Source organism: Myotis davidii, unplaced genomic scaffold (assembly GCF_000327345.1).
Source record: "Myotis davidii unplaced genomic scaffold, ASM32734v1 scaffold192, whole genome shotgun sequence".
Taxonomy (NCBI): Eukaryota; Metazoa; Chordata; class Mammalia; order Chiroptera; family Vespertilionidae; genus Myotis; species Myotis davidii.
This window is the reverse complement of record NW_006284346.1, coordinates 564,598-582,430: the sequence shown is the minus strand read 5'-3', so window position 1 is coordinate 582,430 and position 17,833 is coordinate 564,598. Positions and strand designations below refer to the sequence as shown.

Here is a 17,833-nt window from a genome sequence, read left to right as displayed (position 1 = left end):
GTGTAAACTCCAAGTGGATAGATTCAGGGAATAGCATTCCAACCGTGGGTCATTATAGGTTACAGGAACAAACTTACTGGTCTAATGATTTTTGATTTTAAGATGTTATAAAACTTCACTAGCTTTTTCTTTCATTTAGTCTATTGAACTATTTAATGTGATCTATGCTAAGTGAAGCACAAAGGTAAAACTCTTGCTCTCATGGAGTATACAAGTTGAGTGGTGGGCAAATCTAAACCAAATAAGAAGTTAACGAATACAATTATTACAAGTTGTTTTAAAAAATGCTTGGAAATTAAAGACCTAGTGTCCTAAGGCAGAGAATGAGAGGGTGTGAAGTGACATGACTTAAGTTACTTTAGAACTGTATTTAAGTTATTCTAGACACTTAAGTTACTTTAGGAACTGTAATTTACTGCTCCTAAATAATTCTAATGATAATATAATATGTGGTCAATGCAGAAAACTTAAAAATTATCAAAAAATCCACCTATAATTTTTTTTCACCAAGAGGTAACCAGTATTAACATTTTGGCAAACAGCGCCCACTTTCTGACATATATATGAATATTTATACATATGGATTTCTACAAGAAATAAAATCTTACTCCACACATTATTATACAGCCATTTTCTACTTTTTAGAATGAACATTTCTCCCATGATATTTTATATTGTTTTAAATTATAATTTTAATGGCTGCATATAATTACAGTTATGTCTTAACCAATCCACCATTTGTGTACATTTCAGTTATTTACAGTTTTTCACTTATATAGTGGAAAGGATAGAGTAGGATGTCTATCCTTTTTCTTATTTTTAATTATTTCCTCAGGGAACACTCTTAAAAGTGGAATTGCTTGGTTTAACTCCTGAGGCTTTGAATATAGAAATAGTATCCATAAAAAAAACAAACAAGAACAACAAAAAAACCCCATGTACTGAATACTTTCACTAGCTAGAAACATGTCCCCTTTCTCTATATATCACTTTTATTAGGTTATTTTTTCATTTTTAAACTTTTATCATTTCAGTAGTCACAAAATTACAACAATAACTATTCTATTTTTTTATTTTATGTGAAATTTGAATATATTTCTAGTAATGGTTTAAGATTTGCAATTCCTTTTAAAGTAAAACTAGAAACAAAATCAAATGTAGAGTAATTGGGAACTTTTAGAATATGAGCATTCTGAAGACAAAATTGAAGGTGAAGCTCTTTACAAAAGCAAGTCAACAAAGTACAAATGAGAACATCAGTGATAGACTGAGAACAAAAACAAATGTACTGTTTAGTGAAAACAAACAAACTTGGACTCAAGGTTAGGAGTCTTTGTCCCATGAATCAGTTTGCTGAAATTTCTGATGAGCAGTTTATTTTTAAATTGAATTATGAAAATTGGCAGTATGTTAGAATTCCTGTGATTATTCTTTTGAAAGATATTATAGTAAACCAATGAGAAAAATAGGTTGTCTATGAAGACTACATTCCAATAGCAATGATAAATGGAAGATTTTAATTTGTAGGTCCCCTGGCAAACATTTTTCCCTATAACTGTTAGTTATCAAAATTAAATAATACTAAGAAAATTTAGTGGCTGTATTAAATGCAGTGACAGAATGTAGAATTTAAAGGAATTTGGAAGATTGTCTAACACAGCTCCTCATTTTACAGGTAAAACAGAGTACTGCAGAGATGAAGTGATTTGTCCAAGGATCCATACCTGGTGAGTAAAGAAAGAAGAAATAAACAAATCTGAAAAATTAACACAATGGATATCCTGAGTGGAGATAGAAAAAAGCTGGGTTTAAGTTTCCATGATAGCTGTGGGGACAAATGCAGAATTTTTGTACTCACAGAGATGAAGCACTTGAGCAAGGAAAAATTGAACAAATTTATTGTTACCTCAATAAGACAGACTTATATCATGTAGATTCCCTTGAAATGTTTTCATATTGTTTGCAAAGATTGGGTAGACATGACCATACCAAAATGGTCCTGAGGTTTTCTGAGAAAAGATTAACATGTTTGGCATGGAACTTTTATAATAAAGGAAACACTATAGTTTAATTCATAGTGATTTAAGAAGATGGGAAATTTTGTGAGATAGGAAATCTAATTATAGTAAAAATAAAATTTCATTTACCCATCATTTAATCCATTATTCATTATACTTTTATTGGGAAGATAAGTATGTACAAAGAGTAGCAAAAACATTTTAAAGTGTACTAGGAAAAAATAAGGAATTAATGTAATGCTACTTAACTATAAATTTCTCATATTATAATCATATTTTAATTTAATCTTCAAGGGTACCTATTGGGTAAGTTCAATTGGTTATTTTAAAACAGAATTCCTATAGCAGTTCCAAATAACTTTATTGCTTTCTCTAATTCACTTGGAATTTAATGTATTTTTTAATGACTTGATAACTTTATTTTCTATCCTACTTGGTATGGTTATACATTCAGTTGGAAATTTTAATATTTGAACACAGCTTCCTTCTGTTTGGTTTTGTTTAGTGGCTTCTCTTAATTATTAGCTAGCTTTTCATCCAACTTTAAATGTAAAGTGAAATAATTTAATAAACTTATTGTTATAGTTTAACACCAATATATTGATTTATTTAATTTTATATTCCAGAAATCAAAGTATTTCATACTAATTAAATGTTGCTAATAATGACTATGGCTACAAGTTAGAGAAAAAAGTGATTCATACTGTTTTGTTCATTTGTGGGAATAAGTATATGAATATGGGCAAGATATTTTTTGAAAATAAAAACCTTGTCAAATCTTATATGCAGTGCATATTTTAATAAAGCTTAAGTAATTAAAACATCTTGGCACTGGTTTAGGAATAAAGAGATCAGTGAAACAGAATAGGGTCTAGAAAGAAATCTAAGCATAGGGATTTAATATTGGATAGAAGTAGCATTTCAACTTAATAGCAAAATAATGGTACAGTCAAGAAGTAATAAAGAGAAAAAAAGACAACATAAAAATGTCTTTATGGAAAAGACAAAATTAAAGCATTTTTTTTTCAGCAAATAAGGAACATATACATATAGACACATCCATAAGAATAGAATACATAATTTAGTAAAGAAATGGACAAATGGTATTCTTACAAGAAATATCAATGACCAGTAAATAAAATTTAAAAATTGTTCAAGTGTACTAATACTTAAATACAGGTTAAAATGTATTTTGTGTTTTAGAATTGATAACATTGAACAATGGCAAGGTCATAGGGACATCTGTGCTCTCTTCATTATAGGTGGGGATATGAGTGAAATAACTTTTCTTGGAGTAAAATTGACCAATTATTATTAAAATTCCAATTATAAGCACTGTATGACCCAATTGCCTAACTTCTCAGAAAATATTCTATGAGATTATTGAAGTTCATAAGCTCTGTGTTCAAGATGTTCATTGTGCTTTGTTTGTGACAGAAAGAAATAATAAAATAGAAGACTGATTAAATAATTCATAGTATTTCAATATAAGGAAATCTATAGGTTCTATTAAAATGCAGTAAATCTATGTCAGATTACATTTAAATATGTCAGTGGTGATTGAGAAATGCAAGTTATATGATTTTGTTAAAAACAACATTATAGTTATAAAAAACTAGAGGCTGGTGAACAGAATTTGTGCACAGGTAGTTCCCTAGGCCTGGCCAGCGATCAGGGTTGATTGGGGTCTTCTGGCTGTCTGCCGGGGCCTTCATTCCCTGGCTGCTGGCCAGAGCCTTCATTCCCTCGCTGCCGGCCAGCACCTTCCTTCATTCCGTGCCACCCCTTGGTGGTCAGTGCACATCTTAGTGAGCGATTGAACTCCCGGTCTCCCGGTCGAACTCCCGAGGGGACACTTTGCATATTAGCCTTTTATATATATAGGTATTTGTCTCTGGGTTTAGAATTGGAAGAGTGGGTAGGTTATCTATTTTATCCTCTACTATTTTAATGTATTCTGATTATGGGTGCTTTTTACTTTTTATTTGATTTTGAAATATATAATTAGCATATACACATGGAAAAAACAGAAAAGTGAAAGTAGAACAATAAAAATAGTAGACAAGGGATCTATTGTATTCTTGTGCTACCTGACTACAAAATTGTTTTGATATATAACCTTGAAGTATTCATTAAAAGTGCATATCTTCAAGAAATTACATTCCTAGGTATATACCCAAGAAAAATGAAAATAGATGTCTGCACAGAACTTGTATTACTCATAATATCCAAAGTGTGGAAGCAACCCAGATTTTTACCAACTGATGAATAGATAAATAAAATGTGGTATATCCATATAATAAAATATTACTGTAGTAAAAAGAAATAATATACCAATGTACATTCTAACCTGGCTAAATCTTGAAAATACTATGTTAAATGAAAGTAGCCATTCCCAAATAACATGTTATTCTACTGATATAAAATGTTTAAGATATGTACATGCCGAGAGAGAAAATAGATTATTGGTTGCCTAGGGAGGGCTAGGAAAGATAAGATAAAGAGTTATTGCTACTGGGATTTCTTTTGGGGAGATGAAAATTTTCTAAAATTAGGTCATGCTGATGGTTGTGAATATACTTCAACTCTGTGAATATACTTCAACCATTGAATTGTACACTTTAAATAGATGAATTTTATGGTACATGAATTATCTATAATAGTAAAAGCATAATATGCTAATTAGACCAGACATCCTTCCAGATGAAGCCTGTGCTGCAAGGGAAGCCCGGGTCCTGGGTGCCTGCCAGCAGCCAGAGGGAAGCCAGTGCCAGCAGCTGGGAGAAGGAAGGTCTACTCTTGCACGGATTTCGTGCATCAGGCCTCTAGTATCTCAATAAAGATTCTTAAAAGTACACACTTTCAACACTAGAAATAAGGAGACTTTAGGACATGCAACTCATAGAGTCCATGGTACTTTCCTTTGGATTTTTAAACAACAAAACAAGAGCAGTGTAAATTAGGACAATTTCTGAAATGGCTTCTTAGAGATAGGGAGTAATAAAGATTATCAGTACTTTAGTAGTCTGGAGCTGAGTCTGAAAATGTAACATACCCTTTTAGTAGTTACTGAAGTTTCCCTAGCAAATGGGATATACACCAGTGGTGGTAACAGTGATGATTTAAATCATATTACATTATATAGTGAGGAAAATATTTTCTTCCCCTTACCATTTGTCCTCTAAAACTTTGGATTATCTTGGTATCTTGGTAACAGAGGGTATTTGATGGTTTCCCGTTGTCTATAGCTTTTTTTTTTTTTTTTAAAGAGTCCAGTCCTGAGACTCAGCACTATCCTTAGGCCACCCCATCTAACAGGGCTCATTCACATTGTTTGTTTTCATCCTTTTTATTTTTATAATTTATCATTTATTTGAGTTAAATGAAGCTGATTTATCACTTTTACAGCATCATAATTTGCCCAATAAAAACACATTTATTCAAGTACAACACATACAAAATGTGCTGACCTAAATAAAAATAAAAAGAATGAAAGTTGTTTGCCTAGTTAGGCAAAATTCATGCTGATGGAATGTGAATAACTGAAATTTAAGAAGAACTTACAGACTATAGCAGTCATATAATTTTGGCACTTCAGGGACCTGTAGACCATTTGGTTCAAGACATTTGTTTGACAAATGAGGCAACATAGACCACAGAAGGTTGGGGCCTTGAACAGAGTCACATTTTCAGACCCAGCTTTAAGGTAAGAGAAGCCCTGGTAACTCCTTTTACCCCACATCACTAAGGGGAAATCGCAGGAGGTGTGGTTTAGCTCAGCTGAACCAGAATTTATTCCTCTGTGATTTAGGGAGACTCGATTAGGGAAGACTGTGATCACCAAATGCCAAGTTACAATCTCCCCACTTCTGTTTGCGGTGCAGTGTTCTTGAACTTTTGTTGTCAGGGACAGACAGGGAGTAGAGAGATGGGATTAGGAAAAAGCAGGAGCGGGAGGAAGGGCAGACCTATCCTGCCTTTTTGTAAAATGCCAAACCTAATTTCAATGATTGCTGATATAACGATAACCAAGATTAAAGCAAGCAAGCACCCACTTTAGGATATGAGAGCTGAAATTTTAGATTTCATTATAAGATTGCCATTTCAACAAAATAGTAATATGATGGCAATGGATTTTCATTTTTTTCTCCATTTCTGTTGAAACAGTCTCATAAATATCCTTAGATACAAAGGAGATCTCTCAATTTCACAAGAGCTCGAGAGCTCTATTTCATTCCTATGCTGATTTATCTCCAAAATATCTTTTTGATGTACCGCTTCAATATTCTTGCCAATGTCCATGACATCAGCAATCGAAAATGGCATTATTTTTAGGGTTGTTTTATTTTTACATATAGTTGTAGGTTATCAAAAAAGTGGGGGAACTCCTGCTTTGTGCTCACTCACTGAAACATCTCCCTGCTGTTAGTAAGGGAGTTTATGACTCATGTACCTAATTGTTCCAGGGGAGAGGGTGGAGGGGGTGCGGGGGGGAGGAGAGATAGTATCCATGAGCTAACTTTACCTAGAGCTATTGGGTAAAATGGACATAAGGCACAGGGAAGGAAACTAGTATCTTTACCTGTTAATATTTCTTATATGAGGAGGAAGTGTTTTTCCAAATCGTATTTTAGGAAACGGAGGTTCTCAGACCACATAGATAGAAAGTGACAGCTCTGCATCTCTAACCCTCTACACTCCCAGGTCCACAAACTGAACATCAGACCACGTTCAAGTGGGCCAGCCTTCCCAGGCCTCAGAAATGAATATTTTACCCACTGAAGCTGTTAGCTACAAAGATAGTGATCAGACGTCATGATCAATGAAGTTCATTTAGTTGAAGAACATAGGAAAGCATAAATTGGTCAGGTACACTTGATTTTAACTAATTTTCTAGCACTTTTCTCTCTTTCCCATTTCTAGAGTCCAAGCCTACATTACTGTGAAGTCTCTTTTAGTTATTATTTTAGTTATTAAAATCCCTTGCAAAGAATCCAAGATTCACCTGGTTTGCATATAATTCCTTTCTATGTCAAATAGCGCTTTAGTAAAACTTTAACTCTGAAATATTGGCATTAAAGAATTAGTTATTGGCTTAGTAATTATGCTTTTCCTCTAGCAGTCTATTTAAAAAGAAGTCAATGTATTTTTATATTCAAAGAATGATGTTAAACTAATATAATAAGCAGCGAATCTCTGAAGTACACAAGCAACACTAGCTGTAAATAGTATTAATAATGTTATACTGACCCAAACATTATAGAAGTATTTTCACTAGATGCGTCTCATCTTCTAGTGAAGTTTTCTGTTGCTATCTTATATAATAAAAGGGTAATTGCAAATTGTCCCCCTTAACCGGGAGTTTGACCAGTGCTCGACCAGAGGGTGGGGCAGGCCTGCCAACCACCTGGTTGGCCCTGCCCCTGATCACCGCCCCCCCCATCAAGGGCAGGGCCAGCCCTCCACCCTCAGCCCCTCCCCCTGGCCAGCCCAGCCCAATTGGCCCCAATCGGGGTGGGCCGACTGGACCCCACCCATGCACAAATTCGTGCACCAGGCCTCTAGTACTCATAATAAAGTACCAACCATGTCCAAGATATAGACATGAGCATGATCAGAATCCATGGCTACCTTCCTTATCGCAAAGGTCTCTTAAGTAAATGTGTAATTATCAAATTGTGTATTTGGGTTTTGATAGGGCAAGAGGGAGGAAGGTATGTGGTATTAGGTACCATATCTGAGAATCTAAGATCTTAATGCCTTACATAACCCAGCCAAACATATGAAAAGTAAAGTCAGTAGGTTACTTAATGGATGGGAGGCATTGGCTACCTCATCCCTGGAGAAGGAACAACTCAATGTTACCATGATTTTAACAGTTTGATGGCCCTTGAGATTGTTCTGTAGAATCACTCTTTTACCATGAAAGGAAGAATTCGGTACTGTTTTCCTCCGTGATCCATTAACTAGTGCAGAAATGTACCCTACCCCCATTCCCAACAGAATACAATGGTGGGGAAATCAGACAGTGCCTGCATATGGAATAAGCAGGGTTTTTTTCTGAATGACCCATGGTTCCCATATTACTGTGGTGTCTAAATAAGCTGCTGCCTTTTAATTTTAATGCGAGAGATGTAATTTCCCTGTTGTTTTCCAAGGCTGTCAGATAATAGACAAATTGCCTTTGATAAAACACGCTTTCAATTTCTCCAATGTAATATTCAATTTTCATTTTCATAAGGGGTTACTTTAATGGCTTCAATTGGTTGACTAGGATGTCAGTGTCTAGCACTCATCAGTAAAGATTATAGTATGAGTTATAATTCAGAAGGGCATATGTTACTATCACATTTATTATCTCCAAATACTTTCTGTGCTCATTCTTGAAAATCAGGAGTGACAAGCCATTTGAGAAAATAATTTCTCTTTGCTCTATTTTTCCCTAAAATTCACTTAGAAACAAGCAATTTGGGCATCTGTTTGTTGAAGAATTTAAGCAATACTGTTTATTAAAGAAAGGTGTGTTCTAACTCCTGGAATTCCAACTCCTAGAATTCCTGCTAGTAGTTTCTATTCCCTTTTAATTTCACTACCGTGTGTGTGTGTGTGTGTGTGTGTGTGTGTGTGTGTGTGTTCATACACATATCTTCCTCCCTCTTGCCCTATCAAAACACAAAGCAGATCTTAAAAAAAAAAAACACTTTCTTGTTTTAAAATTCCCAATTATAAAGGTAGCATATATCTAGTGTAGAAAATTCTGATGATATAGAAAAATGGAAAAAAAATTAAAATTGTCTGTTAAATCCCACATGTACTTCTTTTTCATAATCTCATGTGTATTGACTATGCCTTAACTCTGATAACCCTAGTCATAGTATCATATTCTCCAAAAAGTTCTCAATAAATATTTGAATGATGAATAAATCTGTCATAAAACTACGTCTTCTATACTTCCTCTGCCATTTTCTTCTGTCTTTGATTCCTTCCTTCTCCTGACTTTCTGCATTTGATCGGTTCTCAGGTGATATCAATTCTTCTGCAACATATCTCTATGTTGCTGTTTTTGGCTAGGGACAAATGAACTCTCCTTTCTTCATGAAATTAAATCTTCAATTAATTCAAGTTTAACGTATGTAAAACCTCTCCTTCCCTCCCCCCCTCTTCCTCTGTGTGAGTGTGTGTAACCAGCCTTCTCTTCTACCTCATTCTTCCCTCTTAACTCTACTTCTTCCCTCTCCATCTCTCTCCCCAATCTCTACATCTTCCTAAGAATTCAAGCACCATTTTGAACCAAAACATGTAAGTTGTAGAAGTACAAAAAAAACACTAATCACCACACTTGTCCTACAAAGAGATATTTGAAAGATAGCTTGAGGAGGAAAAAAAAATAGATTCACATGAGAACTAAGAACAGATATTAAAGAGGTAAAATCTGAGAAATACTTAAGATGAAACACAAAGGCTCAGCTAACTGTAGGAAGAAAATTCTATGAGTCTGCCAACTTCTCCTTTGATTAATGACATCAAGAGTAAATTCACAGAAGATGGGAAGTGGGGAATTAGCTATTGCTTTCATTGTTGTATCCAGGATGATGTTTGAATCCTTAGATACCCATGAACTAAAAGGACGCGATTGAGTTTATATGTCCCGTGGTGCAGTCCCTCAGCACAGAGCACCGGCTGGGCTGCTGAAGGATGGATCTGATTGAGGCAGGAAACGCCATCTATAATGGAGGCCTCATCTGTAGTGATGATGCGCCTTCACCTCCTGTGGTGCTCAGGGGAGGAGCAGCTTATCTTCAGGATGGCCAATCCTTTATGGTTAGTATCAGAAATGAGCCTATCAATCAGTCACATGAGACTTTTAAAGGGGCACCAGGGCCATAAACTTTATGAAAAAGGCTAGAGATTGCATTCAGCCCTCAAGCAGATTCACAATTACCCTAAACCCAGTTCAGGGCAGGGAGACTAAATCTTCTTTAAAAAAAAAAAAAAGTGAAGACTTCCACGCTCATCATGGCTATTAGAAGCTAAGAGATAGAAGATAACAGTTGTCAGACAAATCTTTCCTCCTATGCTATGCAAAGAAATGAATAGTTAGAAGGGCAAGGAAGAAGGAAAGAAATGGTAGAAAAAGAAAAGCAGAGAAGCAATTGGCTGGAATGGGCAGGAGAAAAGAAAGAAGACTGGAGAGAGATTTTTTGGAATCTGTAAAGACATGCCTGCTTATGAGATAAACTCGTTGATATTGAGGGGTCTTGAAAAATCCCATTGATTTATCCACTGCAGGCAGAAGTTAGAGAAAATCTCATTTTCATGAGCTTTCTTTTCTATCACTCTTTTCCCCAGTGACACAGAAAGGAAACCTTTTCTAAGGGTTTTCTCAGACAGTTTGACATTTTGTTGAATTAACGGGTGTGTATATTGTACCAAATTTATCGGCTGCATCTTTCCATCCAAGCAAGGAATGATGTTATATTGAATAGGGTTCTTAGGGCACCAAGAGAACTCTGGAAACTTCCCAGAGTGATCTTGCTTCTGAAGTCTGCCTGTCTGCTTCAAATTCCCCCATGGCTCACTCCCTATCTGCCTGGACATAAAATGGTGAGGACATTCTAAATCTAGTGGGATTTTTTTGTGACACCCTAGATCTGTCTCTCTGAGGCTTCCTGTGTGTGTGTGTGTGTGTGTATTTATATATTTGTATGTTTATATATTTATATATTAATGCATATATGTATATATAGTGTATATATACTGTGATAATTATTATAATATTTTATATTATATATATATTGTTATAATGTTTTATCTGGCTGATTTCAAGAACATCTGAAATATTTGGAAAAAGGTGTAAGAAGGGAAAGTTAGATGAGTGGTGAGGCATCATTTTGCTGGAACAACTGAGTCCGTTTTGACCCTTTAGGGACAAATATTTCATACATAAATGTTGAGCCCCAAAATGAATAGAACATGTTGTGATCTGGCCTCCATTTAGGAAGCCCATGTCACCCAACTCCTGGTAATGACTCAGTGAGGCAGAGTGTGACTATAGTTTCCTAGGGCTGCTGGAACAAAGTTTTACAAAGTGTGTGTGATCACTCAAGTTTAACATACCATTAGGTGGCTTAAAACAACAGAAATGTACCATCTCACAGCTCTGGAGGCTAGAAGTCTAAAATTAAGATGTCAGTAGGACCATGCTGAGACGTACAAAGGCAAATCTTTCTTGGACTCTTCCTGTTCTGTTTGCTGGCAATCTTTGGCCTGCTGCCACATAACTGCAGTCTCTGCCTTGACCATACGTGGCGTTCTTTGTGTGTCTCTGTTTTCACATGGATTTCTTCTTACAAAGCATCAGTCATTTTAGATTAGGGGCCTACCCTACTCCACTATATTCTCAACTTAATGAATTACATCTGCAGTGACTTTAGTTCTAAATAAGGTCACACTTGGAGATTAGGACTTTCAGCTGCCTTTTCTTTTTTCTTTTTTTGAAGGGTAGAGAAACAATTAAACGCGTAACAATGACTCCAAGTGATCTTTGTCTGAAGTCTTAATTGAATAGTCTTAAAGAAATATTTCTAATTTGATACAGTACACACTTAACTAGAAATCATTGGTTCAAAGTCTGTGCTAGATGCTGTCTGAGTTAAGATGATCAGAATAAGAGCTCCCCTACCCCATTCCCTCCAAACTTCCAAGAACCTGTGTGTACCTGTGTATAGCAGTATCCATTTATTAAAGATCTCTCAGATGAAGATATAATTAAATAAATATTTTATATATACAATATACAGGACACAGAGGATGTAATAGTGATTAATAATCAGTATAGCTAATATTTATAGAGCATAAAATAACCAAGATACTCCAAGACAAGAATTCCAAAGTCTCACATCTATAAGAACCAGGCAAGAGGGGGCAGGGAGTGGGGGGCGGAGAAGGAGACATATGTACTACTCTTTGTCATACTTTAGGCAATAAAATAATAATAAAAAAATAACCAGGCCAATGATGTGCATATCTGAAATGATCTGGGAATAATGGAAAGGGAATGCCACAGCCAAAATGAAGCAGAAAAGGTATGTGCATTAGAAAGGGCTAGCAGGCCTGCTGCTAGGTGAGAATGTGGGGCCCACGGTTGTCATAATGTGCTGGCATCTCTCTCCCCTCTCTCAGTGTGTGTGATCACTCAAGTTTAACATACCATTCAGCTCATCAGCTTTTAATCTTTACCTTCAAATGTTGTTCCAAGGATCCACCTCAGAACACTTGCATTGAAAGAGAGTAGAAGCCATTCAGAATAGGTTCCATGGTCAGAACCCTTTAAAAAAAACAATAGGTTAAACAGAGGTCACTGGGTTTCTTGACTGCAGGCTATTCAGAACCTTAAATGTGTTACTAACAAAGTGACTTTCCAAACTCATCTGACCCCTTTCGGTGGATACCTCATCAAAGTACTTTGGATGGCCATGTAGTAATTCACTTAGCAGTAAATAATATGAGTGAAAATCCAAGGGGAACGATGTTGAAAACAACAAGTAGCCTAGCTAAAATAAGATTGCTTGTAAGTGACCTTGACAACTTAGAACCCAGGATTTCAATGTATGAAGTAGAAATGGGAAACAATTGTGATCCCCCACCCCCTCCATCAGCTACCTTGTGATTTAGACTTTCTTACAACTCATGGAGTGTTTGGATTTTTGAGTTTTAAATTGAGAGTGAGACCAGAGATGACAAGGGAAGCCTATTCTACAGAACGATTTATTCCTCAGTACCTGACAAAAACTTGACTTCTCAAATTCAAGCAACAAATATTTCTCACACACCTACTATGTGCCAGGCAACATGTTAAGTACTGAACAGAGTCTGGAATTAAGTTACTTGTATAGCTAATTCCAGTTCTAACCTAAAGCCAGGGATCAAATTAAAATGTACATTTTAGTTCATAATTTATCAGAATGGAAAACTGCTAACAGCAAACAAAGAAAAACAAAGAATGGTGTTTTCTTTTCAAAAGAATAGCTTGATCCACAACCACTTACCAAGTCATAGTAAGACCTTACTTGGCTTATAGTTACACAAGTAACTACAAACAACATTTGCTTCCTCATCAGATGCTGAAAATCAGAATAATAGGAATGTGTTCATTTCAACCTGGACAATTGCTCCTGAGAATTAAGAATACCACTGCTATTTCCTGTTAATCTCTAGAAATTCTCCATGTCTCTGTCATACTGTTTTGTTCTTCCTCAGTGTCATTTGGAACCTCCAAATATTTATAAATATTAAAGCTCAAATCACATGCCATATCTCTCTAAAGTCATCTTTGACCTTTCCATCTGAAATCCTTCACCCTTTGAAACCCACCACTCATATCTGTAATTTTCTTATTGTTCTTCCTACTTTCGCTCTTATTTAAAAAAATTTAATTCAATAGTTTATTCAGCACATGTATATGAAGGGCCTATTGTGTCTAAAGAACTGACAATTGGAGATTAAGTAGACACCAAGGTAAATCTGATGATTGCCAACCTGACTCTTGTAACCTAGTATATATTTGAATGTGTGTTTCCTCTGCCTAATTTAAGCTGTAGTATCATTGAGTTTAGGATCCCATCTCATATACATGGAGTGCAGAGATTTGTATATATCTGCCAGCTAGTTTATTAAATATGGGTATCTCTCTAAAGTCATCTTTGACCTTTCCATCCAAAATCCTTCACCCTTTGAAACCCACCACTCATCTGTAATGCTCTTATGGTTTTTCCTACTTTCGCTCTTATTTAAAAAAAATTAATTCAACAATTTATTCAGTACATGTATATGAAGGGCCTATTGTGTCTAAAGAACTGACAATTGGAGATGAAGTAGACACCAAGGTAAGTCTGATGATTGCCAACCTGGCTCTTGTAACCTAGTACAGTGGGCCTTGACTTGCGAGTGTCCGGACTAACAAGTTTTTTGAGATATGAGCCGTCTCTCGGCCGATTTTTTGCTTTGAGTTGCGAGCTAAAATTCGGGTTACGAGCCAGCTTCAGATACCCCACTGCTAATTGGCGCAGCGAACATCACAGTGAACAGTACAACATCAGCCCGGCATCACGTGTCTCACTCGTTCACAATTGATTTGGCATACGAGTAATTTCAGTTACGAACTCCGTCATGGAACGAATTAAAATAAGTCAAGGCCCCACTATATATATTTGAATGTGTGATCCCTCTGCCTAATTTAAGCTGTAGTATCATTGAGTTTAGGATCCCATCTCATATACATGGAGTGCAGAGATTTGTATATATCTGCCAGCTAGTTTATTAAATATGGGCTTGATTTCTCCCACATTCCTCAATCTTAGTTTCAGTCCTGTAGTCGGATAATGCTTTAGCAAACAAGGTTCATTTTCCTGAACATATGTCCATTCTGTTTGGAAACACTGTTACAGACTCCCTCACTTCATTGCTCTCATGTGTCAAAACCTCCTCTGTTCTTAACCGTCAGGCACGAGAAAAGCATCACACAGGCCAAGATGCAGATGGGGAACCTCTCCCACACCCAGTTAGAATGTCAGTTCCATGAAGACAGGGGTTGGGTATTGTATTGATTATCGTTTCCCCAAGGCTCAGAAAAAGGCCAGGGACAGAGTCAGCACTGGGTACATATTTGTTGAATAAATAAATGAATTGATGATAGTCCCTCTGGGGGATTACCAAAGTAGCCCATAAACTGTTACTGCCTGGAAAACTTTAACACTTCAAGACAGTGGTTCTCAACCTTCCTAATGGACCCTTTAATACAGTTCCTCATGTTGTTGTTACCCCCAACCATAAAATTATTTTCGTTGCTACTTCATAACTGTAATTTTGCTACTGTTATGAATCATAATGTAAATATCTGATCCACAGGATGTATTTTCATTGTTACAAATTGAACATAATTAAAACATAATGATTAATCACAAAAACAATATGTAATTATATATGTGTTTTCCATGGTCTTAGGCGACCCCTGTGAAAGGGTTGTTCGACCCCCCAAAGGGGTCGCGACCCACAGGTTGAGAACCACTGGAGAGGGTAGGAATAAAGGGTGGGGATGATTTCATGAGAGAATTGACCTCAAATTGAAGTAACTAGAAAATCAAATCACAATGGTATTTGTTGTAGAATCCCCTGATACAGTATTTTATCAGCTCACTGTTTTGGAATTATTTGACAGGAGAGAAACTTGGGAGCTAGCATGCAAAATAATAATGATTCCAGTTCCATCCACTGACTGATGACCATGAACAATCAACAAATTGGTAAATTACCTCTCTTAATTTGGTTTATAGACCAACAAGTTATTTATTGGGTTGTGCCCTTAGATGTCTAAAAGAGTGTGCTGGAAACCCCACAGTCAGCATCTGGTCATCAAAGTCAATTTTTAAAAATTAATTCAGATATAGTTTATTGCTTTGTAGTCTCAACAAACTTTGTTAAGATAAATCAATACTCTATTCGAGGATTTAAGCCCTCCATTATGTTAACAAGCCCATAAATTGAACACTCAGTAGTATCTACAGAAGCAGTTATTTTTTAAATTTGGGAGCATTGCATATGCCTTATATTTATAATGCCAATTACTAGAGTTCTGTCTTTTTTAGACCTGAATTTGCCCACTTTTAGTTTTCTTTCCTTGAGGCCTCAAGTGCAGACGAAATACTCTGTCCTAAAACGTCCCAAGTGTGTTTTCCATGAAGTAACTCATTGCTGAGATTTTTAGTGCATAAACGACTCCATGCTCAAGTAGGTTCGAAAAGTTTTCTTAATATACTCCCTTTTTGTTATTGTTTGTTAATCCTTACTTGAGGATATTTTTCCATTGATTTTTAGAAAGAGTAGAGGGAAGAGGAAGAGACAGAGAGAGAAACATCAAAGTGAGAGAGACACATCAATTGGTTGCCTCCAACATGCACCTCAACCAGGGCCAGGATCAAGCCTGCAACCAAGGTATGTGCCCTTGACTGGAATTGAGCCCAGGACCCTTCAGTCTGGGGCTGATGTTCCATCCACTGAGCCAAACCACCTTGGATAATAGATTCCCCTTTTTAAGGAGTCACCCTGAACATTTTCATATTAATTTTGTGAAAGTCATGTAGTAAATTAAATCTTTTCAGGTGTGTGTTTGCTTGTTTTTTAAACAAAGTATTCCCAGAACCTACTAAGCCACTGAAGTCTTTAATCAAGTCAAACCAATTAACATGTGGGAGAACAAGAGACCCTTAGTCTACCTTGAGAAACAGGGACTTACCTTATGAACTACAGTGCTTCTCATGAGGCAGAGGTTCTGAGGCTGGAATTTCCAAAACAAATCTAGTATGATGGGAGCTATGGATGGAATCATGGTAATCAAGGGCATCATCTCTCTTTTTTGCTTTTCCCAGTCTTTTAGATATTTGTGTGGAAAAAGAGCGATTTCTGCTGCTCACTTACTGTGTGTCATCTACAATGAGCCAACTCTGCCTTGGGCCTGAGAATAATTATATTGGTCTTCCTATATGCTGAAATGAGATATTAATAATTAATACGCTCCTCAAATGGAATGTTTTTCTGTTTTCTTAAATAATTTCTTATAAACCAAATGTGGTGAAAAAATGTTATATTTATCATGTACACATAGTAAAATACACAGATCTTACCTACATAATTCAGTGAGTTGTGACCCATGCATACATGCATGTAAACAATGGTCCTATCAAGATATATTTTTATCCTTATCCTTCCAGAAAGTTCTCTCAATTTGGTAAATCTTTTTCCCACCCCATTCTAAGTCAACCACTGTTCTGGTTGCTATTATCATAGGTTAATTTTGTTCTAAAATGTTATATAAATTAATTTATCACTTTATATGATACCTGGTATGTTTTATCTATGATGTTGTATGTTCCAGTAGTTTATTTTTACTGCTGAGGAGTATACATTTACTGCTGTATGAATATACTTCAATTTGGCCATATATCAGTGGGTTTTATTTTGTGGACTATTCTGTTCGACTGGTCTGTGTCTGTTTGTATGTCAATACTACACTGTTTTAATTACTATAGCTTTGTAACATATTTTGAAATCAGGAAATATGATGGATCCAGCTTTGTTCTGCTTTCTTAAGAGTGCTTTAGCTATTTAGGGTCTTTTATGAGTCTATATAAATCTTTAGAATTGTTTGTCATATTTCTGTGAAAAAATGTCATTAGAATTATGATGGAAATAACAGTGAATCCATAGATTGCTTAGGGTAGTAAGTACAGATATTTTAGCAATGTTAATTCTTATAATCCATGAGTGTGAAATATCCTTCCATTTATCTTTGTCTTTTCTGTGGTTTTTTTCATCAATGTCTTATGTTTTTTAATGTACAAATCTATCACCTTCTGGGAAAATTTTATTCCTAAGTATTTTATTATTTTCAGTGCAATTATATTTTTAAATTTCTCTTTTCAATAGTTTATTAAGTGTCTAGAAATGTCATTGGTTTTTGTATATCACTATGGATCTTGACACTTTATTAAATTTGTTTATTCTAAGTTTTTTGGTACTCTTTAGAGGTTTCTATATATAATGTGTCACCTGCAAATTGACACAGTTGTACTTCTTTTTTTCCCAATTTGGATGCCTTGTGTTTATTTATTTTCTTGTCTAGTTGCTCCAGTATTATGTTGAATGAAAGTGTTAAGAGTGGGCATTCTTGATCTTAGAGGAGAAGGTTTCAGTTTTTCACTGATGAGCATGTTGAAAGGCGCGCTGCCCGCCTCTCCGTGCGGTGCGGGAGGAGGAGTCTG

General features: G+C 35.7%; 1 protein-coding gene across 1 annotated transcript in view; it reads left to right on the top strand.

Moving 5' to 3' along the window:
* The first annotated feature begins 1,673 nt into the window (after positions 1-1,673).
* RARB (retinoic acid receptor beta) overlaps positions 1,674-17,833 on the top strand; it is a 452,328-nt gene continuing 436,168 nt past the window's right edge. Inside the window, 1 exon segment of the mRNA XM_015570906.1 lies at positions 1,674-1,727. The gene's annotated coding sequence lies outside the window, so the exon portion shown is untranslated.